The 20,152-nt window shown below is 42.2% G+C and overlaps 1 long non-coding RNA gene across 1 annotated transcript; it reads right to left on the minus strand.

Moving 5' to 3' along the window:
• Positions 1 to 256: 256 nt before the first annotated feature.
• LOC116911631 lies at positions 257 to 18,001 on the minus strand. The gene is made up of 4 exons (XR_004389331.1): positions 17,893 to 18,001; positions 15,905 to 16,139; positions 849 to 973; positions 257 to 306 (listed from the first exon to the last, which is right to left on the minus strand). It is a non-coding gene; the product is annotated as an uncharacterized LOC116911631 (long non-coding RNA).
• Between the last annotated feature and the right edge of the window lie 2,151 nt (positions 18,002 to 20,152).

Genomic DNA, 20,152 nt, shown 5'->3' on the forward strand with positions numbered 1-20,152 from the left:
GTATTTTGGTATAGGGAAATGCATAGATAAGGATAGTAGAAGAGGTTAGACCTATGCATTTAGAAGCCTGTGTGGGGGAGGGGGGCTTCTGTCTGTGAACACAAATTATGGAACATCACTCACAGAAAAAGAAATTTTGAATTTGAACGAGAGCAAGGAGACACATGGGAGATTATAATACAATCTCAAAAAATAAAAATATATATTTAAGAATAGGACAGAGAAGGAACATACTTAAGAATGCAATTCGCCTGAAGGCAGGCAGTGAAGAAATATTCCAGAAGAAATGAAACCACCAGGAAGGTGCTGTTGGAGAGAAGACTGTGCTGATCATGCAGGGTTCCACACAACTGACGGCAGAGCATGTGCACATCATGACGTCATAGATATGACATGTGACGTGGCTTCAGGAGACTAAGGGAGCCAGACTAAGGAAGACATGTTTGCTACCTTCATGGGATTTTCTTGCCACGGGACATTTAAAAAACAGCTAAGAAGAGAACAGGAAGTAGAAGACACTTTCCCAGATCTCAAGGATCCAGATACCAGGATCTCAAGCTGTGTCCAGGGCCAGACTCAGCATTTGTATGCCCTGCTGGCTGTAGCTCTTCCCAGTGACTACTCACAAGAGAGCAGCCCCCATCTGGAGCTCCAGAAAGGAAAGTCCAAAACAAGGTGCTGAGTGGAAGAATTTATGTCTCATCAACCCTCCATTCTCTATTGAGATAAATGTCTTTATCTCCGTTCATGCAAAGATCACCACTGGTTTGAAACTTGTGTAAAATTTAAAAGCCCTTTCCCAAAGATCTCATTCCAGAAACCCAAAGCCAAGTAAAATATGCAATTACTTCCAAGATGAATGGCTCTCCTGGCAAGCATTCCCACAATGCAGCTGTATGTCAAGATTCCTTGTCTCAGTGCATTAATCATCTTTTAAGTTGGAACTTCAAGTTTCTTGTCTGAAGAAGCACCTCTAAAATTCAAAAGAAAAAAGTTAACTTCTTCAGATGCAGAATGAAACAATGGAGTTGGATGTGAGAACTTCTAAAATCAAGAGATTACTTCTTTTAGCCCTTGAGGTTTCCTGCCACCAAAAGGAGGTGCTATTCCCTAAGCTGGGAACCACCACCATCTTTGCAGGGACACTCCTGAAGTTTGGGTTTTAACTCTGTCACTTAATTGTGAGCTCTTGGATGCTATGTGAGTTTCCTGGGTCTGCATTTCCTTGTCTTTGCTGACAATGTTTAATAATGTTCCCTTCCATTTGACTTACTAATGACAGTAGGAACCATAGAACCCAGCTCATCTGAGACCTCTCATTGTCCAATAAATTGGCATTTCTCTGCAGGGGGAAACATTTTAGTTGGCACAAATATATTCAAGAATCTGGTGGGTCATGATTCTCACTGAAGTCTAATTCATTTTCACACATAGCCTATGGGGACTTCCATCTGGTGACGCTCAAGTAAGCTTAAGAAAGAGAACGGTAATCAACCAACCAGTAGATGATACTCGCTAGCATACGCACAGTAGTGCTCATTCATTTCTTTAACAAGTTTTAAGCATAGCACCCTTCACACTTACCAGATTAAAGAGAACAATAGCTTTTCCTGTAGCTACCCTCCTGAGTTCTCCCACCACCTTCCATGGGAGATACCCCGGCACACAGTCAAGGAACGTCCTAAGCTTCTATGAATTTAATTTTTCTGTCCTTTTCTCTACTTCAATTTGACCCTGGGTAGCTATGCACATATAAATTTCATACACTACAGCCCCCCCCAAATCTCTACAGTCCAGACCTCCTTCGTGTAATATTGCTAAAGGGTTTGTAAAAGTTTCTGTGGCAAAAAGAAAAAAAATCACACAATGAGCTAGAATGTTTTGTGAGGCTGACAGAGCCCTCAGATCTTCCTCATCTTGTGAGCATGGTCATTAAAGACCTAGAAGAATTCCTAGTTTAGAACCTGGGATGTAGCTTGGACTCCACAGGCCTTTCTCCAACTAAGGAGAACTTGAATGTAGGTTTCAAAAAAGCTGTAATGAAATTCACACACATGTGCATACCACACACACATAACCATACATAGAAGTGCACACACATGCCCACAAACATGCACATGTGAGTTCATGTAGTCACACATGTACACAAGCATGTAACACAAATACAACACATATAACATGTCTACACACACATATATATATATACACATGTTTATAAACACACATACATACATAGCTTTCTGCTTTATCACCTAAAAACTGACATCCTGTGTTATAATGTAGATAAACCTAAAATCATTATGTTATATGAAATGAACTAGTCACAAAAGGCTACATAGGGTCTGATTCTACTTACATGAAATATGCAAAATAAGTATATTCATAGACAAACAATAGACTAGTGACTGGCAAGGGCTACGGGAAGTAGGAACTGAATGTTCAGTGAATGTGGGTCTCCTTCGGAGATGATGAAGGGATTTTGGGGCTAGAGATACTAGTGTACAAAGCTGTGACTGTGCAGGATTCTTGTGTTCTTGAAGAAACTTGACTCAGAAAAACACAGTGGTTTCTTTAAGATTTGCCTGCCAAGGTGGGCCTCATATATCCCTCCCTTAAGCCCTCTCAAAGACTCCTGCCACAGATTGCATTTTCTCACAGACCCTACACTGCAAGTCTAAAAATTCCCCAAGCCCTAGAGCTGTGTTCGCCTCTCTTTTTTTTTTCCATTTTAATCAAAATGTACCTGTCTTATATCAGCAAGACAGCTCAGCAAGGAAAGCCACTAGCCATCAAGCTTGCTGCTAATTTCAACCCCTTGGACCCAATAGAAGAAGGAGAGGACCAGCTCCCACAAATTGTCCTCTGATCTCACACATGCACGGTGGCAAGGGTATGACACACACACACACACACACACACACACACACGCACATGCACACACACACAAATGTAGCCAGTTTTTAAACTATCTTGAGCATTCTCCCAGTAAGAGCAGTGTTTTGAGACAGTAGGGGGAAAAAAATCAGAAAACTAGGTGAATGTCTGCCTGAGTTTGGACCATACTAAGCATTAATTTCCACATCTGCAAAACAAATTATTAAACATGCTTAGATGGGGATAAAAACTCAAAACCTCTAAAGAAATCACTGTGAGTCAACTGACAGAGAAAGCCTATTTATCAAGAGTTCTGCTGTCTAGTATTAAATTCTGTTAATGAATTAGTGATGCTTGTGTTCGCACATGGGCCTTCAAAGTTCTAACAAAACAACTCATACAAGAGTCTCAGACTGTTGGCAAGACTGTGAGGAATGTGCATGTTGGGAAGGGATGAAAGCATGCTGGGAAATGCTTATAGAGATGCCTCAAATGAACTTTCCATGGGAATCCATGGGAAAGAAGGCAACTGTGGTCCACACAGAACCTTCTATTCTGAAACAGAGGAGGCCCCACAACCACCTCCATGGTACAAAGAGATTTGGGCTTAGAAACAGGAAAAGAGGAAGACACGTGAGATCTGTCCATCCCACCTAGATACTACAGGCGGAATAGTTCAAGCTACTACCATATGTAAATAAAGCCAGAGCAGAGGTAAGTAACCATCACCTACTAAATCTTTCTTTTCACAGAAAGAAATACACTGCAGAGGTAAAACTTCCTGGCCAGGTCCCTCAGTTGCAGAACTCAGACTCTTCTAGGCAATATGGCTACTCATATCACCTCCTGTGACCTCTTTAAGACTCAATACAACATCCCATCCACCTAACTTACTTACTCAAGACTTCGGCTTCACAAAAGATCAAAAAAGCCAGAAGCCAATAATCTACTGTTTCGTGTGACCCTAATGAAAGGAACAGTCAGACATAGGTGCATCTTCAACTGCTCCCCATGTTTCATTTGTTTATTGTCTGTTCTTCACTCAACACATCACCTTGGTGTGCACCCAGTACATCGCAGACACCGTTCTCAGCCCTTAGTATGCCAAGATTACTCACACACTTCTCCAGGAATTATCATTGCTATATTAATAATAAATACTAATTGCTATAACAGATTTACTTGCCAAAACCATGGCAATATAAGATGGATCAAGAAGGGTTTCTCTGGTTTATTTATTCATCCAGCAATGACAATGAGAGGAACCCAGCATTCAAGTAAAAGAGAAGCAGCAATTCTCTAGGTGAAGGCAGAGGGGAAAGGCTCTTCTCATAGAGAAATCTTAAGAGCATGCCCAATGTGCTATGCAAGTCTTCAGTTTCACAAAATACAAAGGAAAACTCCAAAGGCAGACTTTTCTATCTCATATATGATTCTAATTGGAAGAACCAGTAAAGCAGGACTGAATCTTCAAAACTGGGAAGGCCAAAGTCTACCCATTCCAAAAATAGGTGTTTGGAACTGGGGTGTAGTTTGCTCAAAGAGAGAGACAAGGGATTGTTCCCACCATCAATTGTTGTATACCCAATTATCCCTGAAACTCAGAGACTTAGAGCAATAATTGTTCCACTACAAACAATGACCTTTGGATTAGGAACCGGGGCTCAGCTCAGAGATTCTTAGGTTCCAAGTGTCATGATACAGTCAACCAGTCATTGATGGTCACCTGGTTAATGTACTGTAGATTAGTCATTCGCAAGCCTGGCATATTGGCAATGATCAACTAAAAATTAAAAACTGGCCCCAGAAACTAAGGAGAGAGCTCAGTCAGCCAAGTACTTGCCTTACAAACATAAAGACCTAAGTTCAAGTCCTAGCACCCATGTAAAACACAAACAACAACAACAAAGCCAGGGTGGCATGTTGTCCTAACTGTGGCCCTGGAGAGGTAGGAGACATGCTAATCCCTGGAGCTCAGCAGCTGTCTAGCCTGACCTAATCATGAGCTTCACGTCCTAGTGAGAGACCCTGTCCAAAAACAAAGTAAATGGCCTTTGAAGAGAGCCACCCAAAGGCAAACTCTAGCTTCTACATGCACACATTTGCATACAGACATGAATGTGCACACACATCCTCCTCCACGTACGCACAATAACTGAGTACAAATGGAAGTAGCATAGTGGGAATTGTATGTGACCCTGGAGAAAGGAAATGAAAGATTCTAAAGGCCCAGGCTTGAAGCTGACAAAATATCACCTGTACCACATTGCGAGGGTGAAAATCAGTCCCAAAACCTAACCTGAAACAGGAGTGACCTGTAGCCTGCCTCCTCTAGGGAAGGCTCTCAAAGAATTGCTGCTCTCTCTAAATCACTTGCGAGGAGAAATCCAGTCCAATTAAGAAGGGCCTTAGGGACTATTCTAACATGTTTGTGTTTTATCCTATTTGCATTTTTTTAAGTTTTATATTCCCTAAGCAGGCAAGTTGATCAAAATTTTTAAGGATACTCACTCCTGAAGCATAGTAGAGAATGAATGATAGCAGAGTCTGTTAATCAAAGGACCAGTGAAGAAGCTGTTGCGAGTCCAGCTGAGCACAGATTCCTGACTTCTAAGCTAACATGGGGACATAGCAGCCACGGTCAAGGGAGACTGGCTGTTGGCTGCACATCCGGCTATAACTAACATGCATAGTTTCTGAATAAGAAAGGATGGAGAGAGGAAAAGGAGACGTTGTAGATACCTCTCCATTTCTAGCTTGAGAGATTAAGTGCATGATGCCCCTAGCACTATACGGTAGAGATTCTCAACTTCTGACAGGTTATCATTTCAAAGAGTCAATGCACCCGCATGATTACTGCTCTGACCACAGCCATGTGCTCTTGCAAAACCCTGACTTTTCATCCTTAACCACCTTCTGTTCACGACCAATCCCTTTCCTTGCCTATAGTTCTGTAATTCAGCCAGGCTCCCTCTCCCTGCTCTAGGGAGCTCAGCGTGGTCCCCTTATTCAAACACAGTCAGTGTAAACCTGCAGTTTTTCATCTCTAAGTTCAGAAGGTGTTCAAGGGCAGCTGCATATGAATCGGTCCACTTTGTAGTAGCCATTCCTGGGAATTCAATTCAGGTGGCTTGATTGGCTGCCAGGCTTGGAACCAGCTATGATAAATGACTGATTTCACTAGGTAAGGATGTCAGGTAATTGAACTTGAAAAGGGCTCTACTGGAACCTGAACCATCCCTGCCCCAGTGCTTCTAAACAACCTCTGGTAACACAATGCATCTGAAAGCAAAGGGGTCTGATGGGAAACAGGATGCTATGTTGGTTCCTTTCTGGTCTTTGACTGTGATCTTTTATCAGAGGCACATATGTTTTCAATACCCTCACATGTGGCTGCAGTTAGACCAGGAAACAAATTCCCTGCTAGTCTAAAGGTTTGGCTTCCCTTTCACGCCCACCAAGCATCAGTTTCTAACCTCTGCTAGGGAGACCCCAGAGAAATAATGAATCGGCCTCCCCATTTGCAGCCCTCCCACGGCTTGGGTCACAAGAAGTACACCGATGTAACAGAGGACATAGCAATGGCCCCATCACTGCCACCCCTCTCCAGCCACAGTCACCTCTGAGGTCAGCCAGACCCAGTTAGTTACTGCCACTACCCACTCTCAACAGTGACTCTAAGGAGGAACCCTTCCCTTCACCACCTATCCCTTGGGCTCTTTTATAGGCCTTCTGGGTAACTTACCGCCATTAAGGTCTACTCAAATGAGTATCGTGGGTAAGTTTGCAGAGAACCTAAAACTAAGCATGGCTTTGCTTTCCAAGCAGCAGGCTCCATTTGCTTGAGCTGGATGAATGGTCCCTAGATGGTCTTACATCCAAACCCAAGCCATGACTGAATCTAATACAGGTATCATGAATCTGAATTGTCAAAATAGTGTGGCAGATTTAAAGGTACATGGGGAATGCTCTTTGGTTTTGCCCTCCCTGCGGGACTGCCTGCCTAATTGTATCTCAAAGAATAATCAAAGCAATGAACTAGGGATCTGGCTCAGTTACTAAAGTGTTTGCTCCAGAACTGGAGAGGTAGAGCCAGGAAGATTCGTGGGGCTTGCTGGCCAGTGAGCATGGCTAATATGAGAGGTCCCAGCCACTCAAGGACCCTGTTTGGGAAAACAAAGTAAGAAGCAAAACCCAAGGCTGGTTTTGGTCTCTCTATACATGAACAGGCGCAGAGACCCAGGGCCAGGCCAAGCAGTTCTCTGTCTTAGTTCATGTCCTAATGTCCACTCTCGCCAGATAGTCAGTGGTCCAGAAAGACGAGAAGACACTCAGAAGTCCCAATGCTTTTCATTCTGTTTTCTTTAAAGAAAGAATCTAAGACTAGATTCGTAGTGCACTATTAAAAAATGGACTATGCACAGCACTTCATCGCCCGGTTCTCTGTCAGGTTCAAGAGCCTGTGGCTGCCCTCCCCCTCCCCCGACATGTACACAATCTCATGCCATGCTTGGAAAAAGTCCCGTGTGCCAGTGACTGGGGTAGCTGTTGAGATCACAGAGAGTTTGTATAACCCACCAAGGCCATAGGGTTTGGCAGCTAAGCCAGCATTCAAATCAGGCCTTCCTGCCCCTCAGCCAGGACCTCAGCTTCCTGACCTATGGAAATGGCCTCCTAATTAACTGGCCTTTAGTCTTGTCGTCCTCAAGTCTACTAAGTTCATTCTTTACACTAAAAATAGAGTGACTTTCTAGGTTTTCAGGGGAGTGTTATTGTTGTTTTATATCTTAAAATACAATTACATCACTTCTCTCCTCCACTTTTTTCTCTCCAGCTCCTCCTATGTCTCCTCAAATTGATAGCCTCTTTTTCTCTGATTACTATTGTTACACACACACACACACACACACACACACACACACACACACACACGTACAAATATGTAAGTACAATCTGCTGAGCCCATTTCTGTTGTTTGTGTGTATGTGGTTTCAGGACTGACCTCAATACTGATGTGTCATGGATAACAAACCAGAGGTCTCGTGCCTGGGAGAGGCTAACTCTCCCTCTCTCCACGGGCATTAGTTACCTATATTTCAGTGTCTAGGGATGGGATCCTCTGAGAGTGTCCCCTTTCTGTGTTAGTATGTCTAATAATATTGTCATTGTTATGGCCTTGTTTGTGCAGTAATTTATAAGAGATGCAGACTTACAGCAGGCTTGCAGGTAATCTGGATCTTACAATACTTCCATGACCTCTTCTGCCACACCCCCGGAGGCACCAGTACAGGAGCCATGCTACAGATTTATCTATTGGGGCTGGATCCCACACAATCCATTGATTTTTGCATTGTGTCCAGTTGTGGTCTTCTGTAACGGTTTCCAGTTGCTGTAGAAAGAAGCTACTTTGGTAAGTGGTAAGCACTACACTTACATGTTGGTATGAAGAAAAGATTCTTAATGCTGTTAAAGCAAAATGGTGCTAGAGCAGATTCTCTTCTTATACCCATGCCTCCACTAGCCCCTGATAGTTAACTAGGTTACTAGTACTAGACAGGATTTCTCTCCTGTTAGGTGGGCCTTAATTACGCTAATATAGCTGCTGGTTACCATGAACGTGTAAATGCCAATGTTGGGTATTTATATACCCATCCTTCATGAATCTCTTGCCATGCTGATCATTGTGGGGTTCATAGGTGTCAAGGTTTCAAGTCTTGGAAGAAAGAGATAGACACAGACGCTAGAAAATAGAAAGATAGTCATGCTCGTGGATTAGTATTAATAACAGAAAATGACCATCACACCAAACACAATTGAAAGATTTAATATATTCTCCATCAAAACAATCACAACACTCTTAACAAAAATAGAAAAAAAATCCCAAAACTCGTATGTAACAAAAAATAACCCTGTCTATCCAATGCAATCTTCAGGGAAAAAAAATAATGTTGGAGCAATTGCCATTGCAGACTTTAATATACATTATAAAGATGAGGTAATAAGATCAACATGGTATTGGCACCAAAAAAAAGACATGTAGGTCAATGGAATAAAGCAGAAGACCCAGACATGAGTACATGAAACTACTCTATTTAGTATCTGACAAGAAGGCAAAAACATCTACTGTGGAAAAGACATTATCTTCAACAAATGGTGCTGGGAAAGCTGGATGTCCATATGCAGAAGAATCAAATTAGATCCATATTTATCACCTTGCACAAAGACCTGAATTTAAAACCTAAAGTAATAAAACTTCTAGAAGAAAACATAGGCAGAACCCTACAAGATATGAGGGCAGGATAGAACATTCTGAGTAAGATATCATTTGCCCAGGAGTAAAGGCCTACAATTGACAAGTGGGACTTCATAAAATTCAAAAGCTTCTGTACAGCTAAGGGAATAATCAATCAAGTGAAGAAGAAGCTAGAAGACAAGCTAGAAGAGAAATTTAACAGCTACACATTTGAAAGAGGAATAATATGTAGAATATACAAAAACTTAAAAATCAAAGAGTCCAAAATAAATTTGGCTAGGAATCTAAACAGAGAGCTCTTGATAGAAGAAATAAAAATGGCTAAAAAAAAAAAAACACCTCAAAAAGTTTCATCATCCTCCACAATTCGGGAAATAAAAGTGAAATAGCTCTGAGATTTCATCTCATCCCAGAGCAACTTCCTTTCTGTATTTTAGAGGAAATTAGCATTTAAACTGTAAGGCACGATGCAGAAGCCCTGCAATATGGGTGGGATTTATCCAAACAGTTGACGGACCTATGACCTGAAAGGTTTACCACCTCTGAGCAAGGAGGGATTCTGCAAGCAGGCTGTCTTTGAACTTGGGCTACAAACCTCTGGGTGTCCATCCTGCCAGTCTAACCCACAGATTTAGAGTTTACCAGTACTCTACAATGGCACGAACTAATTCTTTAATTAAATTTCCGTCTTTACTTACAAATGCATGGGGGGGGTGTTAGAAAAGCCCTTACTGATCTAGGTAGTAATACAATCATATAGTCTATAATCCAAAATATTGGTTCAAAACCTGGATCTCCTAATGTATATGTTAGAAACCTTGGTTTTCTCATCATTAAATAATTCTCTTGATTCTTTGTCATAGAATACCTGAGCCAGCATTAGCTAAGCTCACAATTACTTGAGCCTCAGAAATTGTATGAGATGCTAAAAATGCTTCTTTATTTTTTAACAAAGAAAAAGTCCATAGATAGGCTATCAACAAATGAATAATAAGCAATTTGTGCTACACACACACACACACACACACACACACACACACACACACACACACTGCAACATGGAGGGAACTATGGGCACATACTCTAATATTGACAAACCTTGAAAGTGCCAAGCTAACTAAGGAAGCCAGGCACAAGTGTCACATATGACATGGTTTCATCTCAGCTTGGCCTGGCAATACACACGTCATCCCAGCCTTAGCACCTGAGGAGACATGAGCTACATAAGATTTCAAAACACAAAAAGAAAAGAAATTCTCAGAATAGGTAAATTGATATAGAATGCAGACAAGTGTTTGCCAAGAACCAAAGAGAGGGAGACAAATGGGCAGTGACTAGGTAATGACTGTAGGGTCTCCTTTGGGATAACAATGCATTTTAGACGTAGTTAGTGGTGATGGCTACACCACACTTAAAGCGCTCTAAATACCACTGAGCCAGTCACCTGAAAATGGTGTCCTGCTATGCAGAGTTCACATTAATTTCCTTTAAACACAGTGAATAAGTTAGTAAGCCAAAAATGCACCCAGAATGAAATGTCTGAGAGTGTAGAACAGAGAGAAGGAGAGGGAAATATGAACCAGTATTACAAAACATGGAAAACAGAACAAGAACATTCAAAACGCCAATTAGACCGCAGAAGACATACAGACAAAACCCTGAAGAAAAGTCAGTTAAATACGTATTTAGTCAGGTTCTCCTGTCTGAATTTCCATTGCTCTCATCTCCAATATCTTAAGGTGAACTTGTTATTCTGTAACCTTCGTTTTTCCACATGTTGTGAGAATAACTTATGAACTGCTGGATCCTCTTCATCATTTTACCAAATGTAATAGATAATTATATCTATTACATATCTATGTAATTCAATAATGCCCTATGATTTAGATTAAGTGTTCACAAACTATAACCTTGGAAGCAAATCTGGCCCATTCTATACTTTTTATTGACTTTTAAGTTCTCCTTATATTCTTTTTTATCATGGGGAAGTGTGTACATTCACATACATACATATATGCATACATACATACATACATACATACATACATACATGGGGAAGTGTTACATTATCTAACATGACACCGAAAGTATTGCATTTAGGGACCTAGTGAGCAGTTTTATTTAAAGGAAATTTAAATCCCTTAAAAGGCAGTTGAGAGGCTGGTGAGATGGCTCCGTGGTTAAAGTGTTTGCCCTGAAAGTGTGAGACTCAGACCAGAGATGGGAGCCCAGAACCCACAAAAACAACACACAGGCATGACAGCCCGCCTATAATGTCAGCCCTAACAGTGAGGGCTGGGTTGCAAGACCAGCTATCTAGGTGAGCCCTGGGTTTGACCGAGAGAGCCTTTTTCAGTGAATAAAATGGGAAAATCTTCAACGATGATTCCTAGCATCAACTTCCAGCTTTCACACATACACATGCATGGATGCACACCACACACAGATGTGTCACGTACATGCAAACATGCATATGCATACACATGCATACCATATACATGAAAATCCCAAGCCTTTTCTTGCTGTACCTTACCAGCATCCCACAAGCTCAGAGAGAGGCTTTCTGCCAGGTTCCCTTACCTGTGTGAAGACTTACCTAAGAAACAGTCACCATCAATCCCATCCTTAAACTTTCACTAAGTTCAGTATTTCCAGAAAGCCTGACTCCTGCCAACACAAGTAGACAGACTTTGGGCTGCTGACCTGTATTTCAGTGCCAAAGGGAATCACTTACCATCCATTGTCTGCTCTGTTGGGCACCAGAATTTATCCCACATTGTGTGCTTTCCAAGCTCATTAGGCTCTCCCTAGATCACTTCCTGTTCTCCCGACAGTCCCCATTTTCATGAGTTTTGAAGTCACATCAGTCTGGTAAGCGATCACCCCTATTCTGTCCCCTTGTGGAGGATGGCAGAGAGCTTTTCCCCTTGCCCTATGATAGCCACTCCCACTCTCCAATACACTGTCTATGGTGTCTTGTCTAACACAGACTTGAATATTACAGACATGCTGCACCATTTGCTAAGCCTAAAATGTGTATCATCTGGCCCTTTACAGAAAAACCTTGCCAACCTGCGGCTTATCCATTTCCTGATTTTCATCCTTAGAAAACAATGCTTCCCGTGACACCTCCATGTATAACTTTCTCTTTCTTCAGGATTATTTTCTTGGGATAAACTCCCAGAAGTGAAGTGAGTCGAGGGGTAGGAGTCTTTGGATGGTTCTCTATACTCCTGCCAAGTTGCTTTCCACATGACTTGTACCAATTCTCATGGCCCCAAGGGCGGCAAGGATGCCAGTTTTTACATATTCTTCTGTCGTGACATAGTATTCAAACTAGGACTATTCTGAAGTCCTAACCATTCCCATTCCTAGAGAAGTCACATATATGACTTTGCTCTTCATCATAATCCAATAAAGGAAAAATACCCTTGACCCCTGAGACACTTTTTTGTGCAACAATACAGCAACAACATAACATTCTCAGGACAGAAACTTGCCTCCATTCAAGAACTGATCAGAACAGAGCAATCGTCAAAAATTCATCACTGTTTCATCTACATGGTTCAGACCTGAAAAGTCCTCCAAAAAATGCTTGTGTAATTGGGACGGGGTTCTAGGTAACTCCCTGGGTGATGGCAAAGTTTCGAGAGGTTATGGGATGTTTAGAAGGTAGAACTTTGATAAAGGAAGCATGTCAATGTGAGAGGATCCTTGCAGATATCTACTCCATGGACCCTGCCTGCAATTGCTCTGCTTGCTGTCCACAGAGATGTAAAGGAGCTTCATCACCAAATGCCCCAGCATCCTAACCACTCATCTTGCCTGCTCCATTGTGTTCTTCTTATAAGGCCACTTATCCCAAACTTGTCATCCTGATGTCAACCTTTGCCATCCTCAAGCACCAATATGGGCAAGCATACACTTATAAGTACACACACACACACACACACACACACACACACACACACACACACGGAACATGAGAAAGCTCTTTTTCTCTCCTTGTGGGGAGTTCTTGTCTACAAGCTAAGAAAATACCCTAAGGACCAAATTAGTTGATACTTTGGTCCTTTGACTTCCTGGCCTTAAGAACTATGAGAACTTAATTTCTGCTTAAGCTACAAAAGCCAGTATGTTAATTTAAACACACAAATTGACCAAGAAATTTCTCTAACAATCCTTAAAGAAGAAACAAACTCCCATTGTGACAGATAGTTGTCCCTTGGTGTCCACAGAAATTAGTTGCATAGGCACTATCCTCCAGAGGATACCAAACTACAAAGACATTCAAATTCCTTATATACAATGGCACAATATTTACATGTGACTCCCACACACCCTCCAGTACACTTCCCATATCTCTATATTGTTCATAAGACTTTTGACGTAAAGGCTGTGTGAATATTTGTTACAGTGTATTGTTGCCAGAATTGCAAGAAAAAAAAAGTCTGTACATGTTCAGTACAGATGTAATTTCTTTTGAGATATTTTCAACCTGTGATGTGTTGAATCCATGCATGCAGAGCCCACAGATGTGAAGAGACAACTGTATTTATTATTCAAAGTCACATGGCTAATTGATAACACATGTAAGACTAGACTCTCCTTCAAGTGAACTTACCGTCAGACTATAATAGCTCATCGATGTAGTGAGTAGTACTGAGTAAGTCAGGCATACTACTAACTAGGTTTTCCTAGGTTATATACAATGATAATCCCAATGTGGCCAAATTTGGTGAGCTAAACTTCTTACTGGTCTAAATACTGTGTCTCTGTCATAATAAAGTTTAGCAGCAAGTATCCAGATTCAACTTTAGTTCAACCGTAAAATAATCTCCTCCTCACCTTAACACTTGTAGTTATGATTCCCACCATATGTCTACAATATAGGGATGGGACAGAAAGAGGAAAGGGAGCAGGTGGCACCATGGGTTAGTGAATACCAGCATCTCCATAAGACACTGTTCATCATCATTATAAGATGGTGATGACAGTATATAATCTTATGCTCACACGAAGTAGAAGCAAAGGCTGAATGTCCGTGACTTGGGGTTTTCCTTCTGACAATCACTTCACCCTTCCAAAAGTCACACATGCCTCTCTGGTAGAAGAGTGTGTGTTTCCTCCATACTGCGCCCTACAGAGCTGCTGCTGCCCTTAGCCGGGATGTCACAGGCTGGCTTGATGATCTCTGGGAGGAAATTCAGAGGAAAAGGCCAACCCTGACCACCAGAGCTTGCCAGCACACAGCACATGTCTTCCTTCTTCTGCTGACTGGCATTAATAACCACAGACATGTTTCTGCTTTGGGGACCCTTGACCACTGCATGGGACCCCTCTGAAATTTGTCCAGGAAAGGGGGCCAGAACTATGGACTTAACTACTGTCCTCACCTTACAGATTTCTTTAAAGGCCCCACTTGAAAAAGAACTCCTCCCCTTCCCCAGATTAGCCTAAACACAGAAACAGCAACTGAGCCTCATGCGTGGAAATCAAAGCCTGGATTATTAAATATCAAAGCCCACCATGAGGCACCCACAGCCCTGGAGTCTGTTCTTCATCTTCCTTGGCTGCTTTCTGCTTTTCCTCTGACAACTTCTACCCAGACCCCCAGGACTCCCTCCTGGGCCACTTTCTTACTCCTGATTAAATCCAGAGTGCCCAGGTTCACAAATGACTCCTCTGTTGACAACCATGTCAACAAGTGTTTACTAACTATTATATAGCACTCTGTCTCTGGGGGTTTGGAAATGAATACAACCCAGCCCATACATGTTGCCTAAATACAGAAAAATTACACTCTGGGATAACATTGATAGGGACTGAAAGAAACAAAGGAGCCATTCCCACAGCAAACCTTGTTGAACCACACTACACAGGGCTTCTACTTTGACAGAGTGACAGGAGGTGACCCCCATGGATCAGAAGTCTCTCCACTTCACAAAAGAATACGGCAAGGCTCCTGCAGACTAGTGTGGCCCTGGTATCTCATTAGACTGTACAGTTTGGGACCAACCCACTAGTGGCCTTGGTAATGAGTCAACCTAGCTTCAGAGGCAGAGACAAGAGACATCACCTCCAGAACCTGAGGCTGGACCAAGCCCCTCAGGGTCAAGAAAAAGCAAGTGACATAGCCATTGTGAGGGGACTGAGCTGCTGAACACACTGGAGATGGTGATGAGGGCTGTCCACAGGGCAGGAGGAAGTGTTCGAGCATCCGGGAGGAGGAAGGAAGAGCTGTGCTTTGTTTCCGTAGCCTCAGGGTGGAGCAGGCTGGGGCACCCAAGTGTCAAGCACTTACCCTCAAACAGATTCAAACAGATTCACCCAAGGCTGTCCACACACACACACACACACACACACACACACACACACACACACCACAGACACACAGACACACACACACACACACCACATAGCCACATGCACACACACACCACAGACACACACACACACCACACATACACATACTACAACAAACACACATACTCACACATAAACACACACACACACACACACACACACACACACACACACACACACGCAAGCATATACCTAAAAACAAATGTGTTATTTAAATTCCATACTTTCAGGACTTCCTGGCCCCTGTCTTTCTTTGGGTTTTGGGGTGTTTAACAGTTAAGACTAAATTCCAGGAGCAGTGACAGATGAGGACACCAGAGCACAATGGGAGCAGGGAGGAAAGAAAGGATGTGGGGAGGAAAGGAGGAGAGGGCCAGTGCACTGCAGAAAGAAAAGCCACTACTAACTCACCAGTGAAGGCCAAAGACACTGAGTTTCCCAGAAGGGCCCTGAAATGCCCACGTTTAGACCTCAGATAGGATAGAGGAGCAGTCAGTGGTGGGTAGGGGCGGGGAAATTTCAAAGCCACAGCATGCCAGGGTCTCCAGTGCTTTGGTCAGCCTCTTGCTGACTGACTCCATTGGAAAGTACAGAGGGCACGATGCACTGGGCACAATTCCTCATCTCCACCTCCAAAATCAAACATCTGGAATTCATAAGAAGGCAAAGTGTTAGAGGAGCGGACATGAAGCTTCTTCAGTGGATCCTGAAGCTCAAAGCCCCACTGTGGATCCCTGAAATCAGGGAAGTCACCTGCCTACAGTGATTCAAACAACAGCCTCCCAGTCACTCCTGATGTGCAGGGGCTTTTTTCTTAGCAGAAAATAGAAAGTCTTTCTTTTCCCAATGATGAGGAAGGTTCCTCCTAGCACTTTTCAGGTAAAGGAATACAATCAGGAAGACTCATGATGGGGGCTTTGATGCTGTGAAGCCAGGAACTCTGTGCAGTTTACTGAAGAACTGTTCTCCCAAGGGTGCTTTCATCCACAGAAAAATTGGTTTTTTCCCCCTGATGTAAGCAATTCTTCCAGAGTCCAGGAGCCTCTGGGCAAACCTGCCTTGGCCTCTTCATTGTCCTACTGTGTGACCCAGCACCTCACCAAGACCTGTCAGGAAGTAAGGGATGTCTACTAACATGAGTGAGATGAGAAGGAACAGAAAAGATCCTGAAATCAGGCTGCTGTGCCCTCTTACTTCACAGAAGAGAAAGAAAGGCCTACATGGGAACTGTCAAAAGGCCAGATGGTGACTCTTTCAAGCCATATGGGGCAAGAAGCAATATCAGATATTATCAGATTATATATGAACTAAATTTTTCCATATTTTCCCAGCTATTTAAAAAATATTTAAAGCATTCTTGTCCCTTAAGAGTTAGATGAGAAGAGTCAAGAGACAGACTGACCTACAAACCACAGTGGGTCAGCCTGGCCTATGTCCTCAGCTGTTCTGCCAAGCTCCATTTGCCTTTCTATGTCTTAAATGCCTGGCTTATTTAAAGTTTATTTTATTCATGATTGGCTTTCAACTTCACTTCCAAACCATTAAATGTCCTTATTTGACCTACATACAGAGTTCAGGTGCAAAATGTCCACACTCAAACACACAACTCAACTCCAAATCCATGCCAGCGTCAACCATATCTTCAAATGTATACTGTACGTTTGTCAAAACACAATTTCTGACTGAATAAAAATATTGAATCTTTTTTTAAAGATTTTAAGTCATAATAATACATCAGGGGAGAGGAATTCCCCAGAACCACCCCCTGAGAACCACTAGGCTGAAGAATAATAACAGAGAGTGACCATGCTGTTTTGAGTCAGGCATATGTGGATTGAAAAGTCAATTCTGCTCCCTTATAACCAGTGTAACTTTGAGTAAAATTCATAATCTCTCTGAACCTCACTATCTTCTCTGGTAAAATGAATTAATCACCACCTCACACCAGTCAGAATGGCTAAGAGAAAAAACTCAGGTGACAGCACATGCTGGCGAGGATGTGGAGAAAGAAGAACACTCCTCCATTGTTGGTGGAACTGTAAGTTGGTACAACTACTCCAGAAATCGGTCTGGCAGTTTCTCAGAAAATTGGACATAGTACTGCTGAACTATACCACTCCTGGATATATACCCAAAAGATGCTCCAACATGTAACAAGGACACATGCTCCACTATATTCATAGAAGCCTTATTTATAATAGCCAGAAGCTAGAAAGAATCCAGATGTCCTTCAACAGAGGAATGGATAAAGAAAATGTGGTACATCTACACAATGCAGTACTAATTAGCTATCAAAAACAATGACCTCATGAAATTCATAGACAAATGGATAGAACTAGAAAATATCATCCTGAGTGAGGTAACCCAATCACAAAAGAATACTCATGGTATGTACTTACTGATAAGTGGATATTAGCCCGAAAGCTCAAATTGCTCAAGATACAATCCACAGACCACATGAAGCTCAAGGAGGAGGATGATCAAGGTGCAATGCTTCAATGCTTCAGTGCTTCTTAGAAGGGAGAACAAAAATATTCATAGGAGGAAATATAGAGTCAAAATTTGGAGCAGAGATTGAAAGAATGGCCATCCAGAGCCTGCCCCACCTAGGGATCCAGCCCATATACATACAGCAACCAAACCCAGACAATATTGCTGATGCCAAGAAGTGCATGCTGACAGGAGCTGATATAGCTGTCTCCTGAGAGGCTCTGCCAGAGCATGACAAATACAGAGGCAGATGCTCTCAGCAAACCATTGAACTGAGAATGGGGTCCCCATTGAAGGAGTTAAAAAAGGATTGAAGAATCTCAAGGGCTTTGCAACCCCATAAGAACAACAATATCAACCAACCAGAGCTCCCAGGGACTAAACCACCATCCAAAGAGTACACAGGGACAGAACCATGACTCCAACCGCATATGTAGCAGAGGATGTCTTTGTTGGGCACCAATGGGAGAAGTCCTTGGTCCTGCCAAGGCTCAACCCACCAGTGTAAGGGAATGTCAGGGGGGCAGGAAGGGGTGTATGGGTGGGTGGGGAGCACCCTCATAGAAGTAGGGGGTAGGGGGTAGGATAGGGGGTTTATGGATAGGAAACAAGAATAGGGGATAACATTTGAAATGTAAATAAAACAATATCCAATTTAAAAAAGGAATCAAATGTTTTACAGCAGGATTTTTAAAATTTGGAAGAAGAAACAGGATCATGACTCTTTGGTAAATGAGAGCTATCATTTCCCTTGGTTGCCAGTCAAGGGACGTTGGGTAGATATATAATGGTATATAAGAATATATAATGCACTTTGAAAGGTGGGTGCCTCACATCTCCATCCATAATAGAATGTGAAAGTTAGCTGAGCAACCCATGTTCTCTACCAAACAGGTTCTTCCACTGGCAACATATAATTTTTGAATCTGTGTCTCTCAATCCATTAGGTGAAGTTACTGAAAACAAACTCTAGTTAAGGATTACTACATATATATGACGCCATACACCTTTAATCCCAGCACTTGGGAGCCAGAGACAGGCTCTCTCTGAATTCAAGTTCAGCCTGGTCTACAGAGAGCATTCCAAGACAGCCATGCCTTCACAATGAGTCCGGAAAAAAAAGTATGATTACTTTTAATAGTATCTAAATAAAAATTGTATTTATATTATCTCATCTGATCTCAGAACCTTGGAAGATTTTAGAAGATGACATTTTGTTTTGTAGGCCATAAAATAAATAAATAATTGGGCTTGGAGTCAGAGACTCTGAACTGAAACTCCAGGTAAATCGTATAAATTTTAGCACCTTGAGTTTGTTGTGTTGCCTCTCTTTGCATTTGTCTGGGATGTGGGGTTTTTTTTTTATCTGTGAAATATTTATCTGGTTCCATGACGGCTATCATTTGAAATGCCTCAGGAATCCAGAACTAAATCAATGCTAGTTCGGGTTGAAGTCAGTTGTCCACAAAATGACATCAAGTTCTCAGGCATATGACCCAAAAGTCATACAGTCTTGGCAAGGATGATTCTCAGGGGGTAGTAAATTCTGTGAGTCTCTGAATAAATAAAACTTCTGCCAAATTTCTGAGCCTGCTGACCCTTTGGGGTATCTTGATCAGATGATAAAGAAAGTCTTAGGTTCTTACTATCTTCCTCCTTTCTCAAGGACAGATGCTTCTGCATAAATGCTACCCATGTAGTCTAACTTTATCAGCAACCTATAAGCCAGAGAGGATGCTTAAACTAACACATGTCTCTCTCAGCAATCCCTTATATGAATATATTTCAAAACTGACTCACCTCTAAGCAGACTTTCCTGAGCACTTATTAGGTAGCAGGCACACACGAGGAACAAGATGAAGTAGCTAAGGACCAAGAAATCTGCTGAGATTCTGTCACCTAGAAATGACAGGGAAGCCTCAGTGTGCCTCCACAATATAGCTACCTAAACAAGACCCAAAGAAATAGAAAAACAGTAGACACACTAACATGGAAAGGGGAATCACATAGAATCCTACCCATAGACAAAGAACTACAGTCAACTAGGGGATACTGAAAGAAGGGGAGAGAGTCTTCCTCAAGGATGATCTCCCTGACTGATTATCAAGTGATCAGTTATATTTTAATTCACACACACACACACACACACACACACACACACACACACAC

This window comes from Rattus rattus, chromosome 1 (assembly GCF_011064425.1).
Source record: "Rattus rattus isolate New Zealand chromosome 1, Rrattus_CSIRO_v1, whole genome shotgun sequence".
NCBI classification, from domain to species: Eukaryota; Metazoa; Chordata; class Mammalia; order Rodentia; family Muridae; genus Rattus; species Rattus rattus.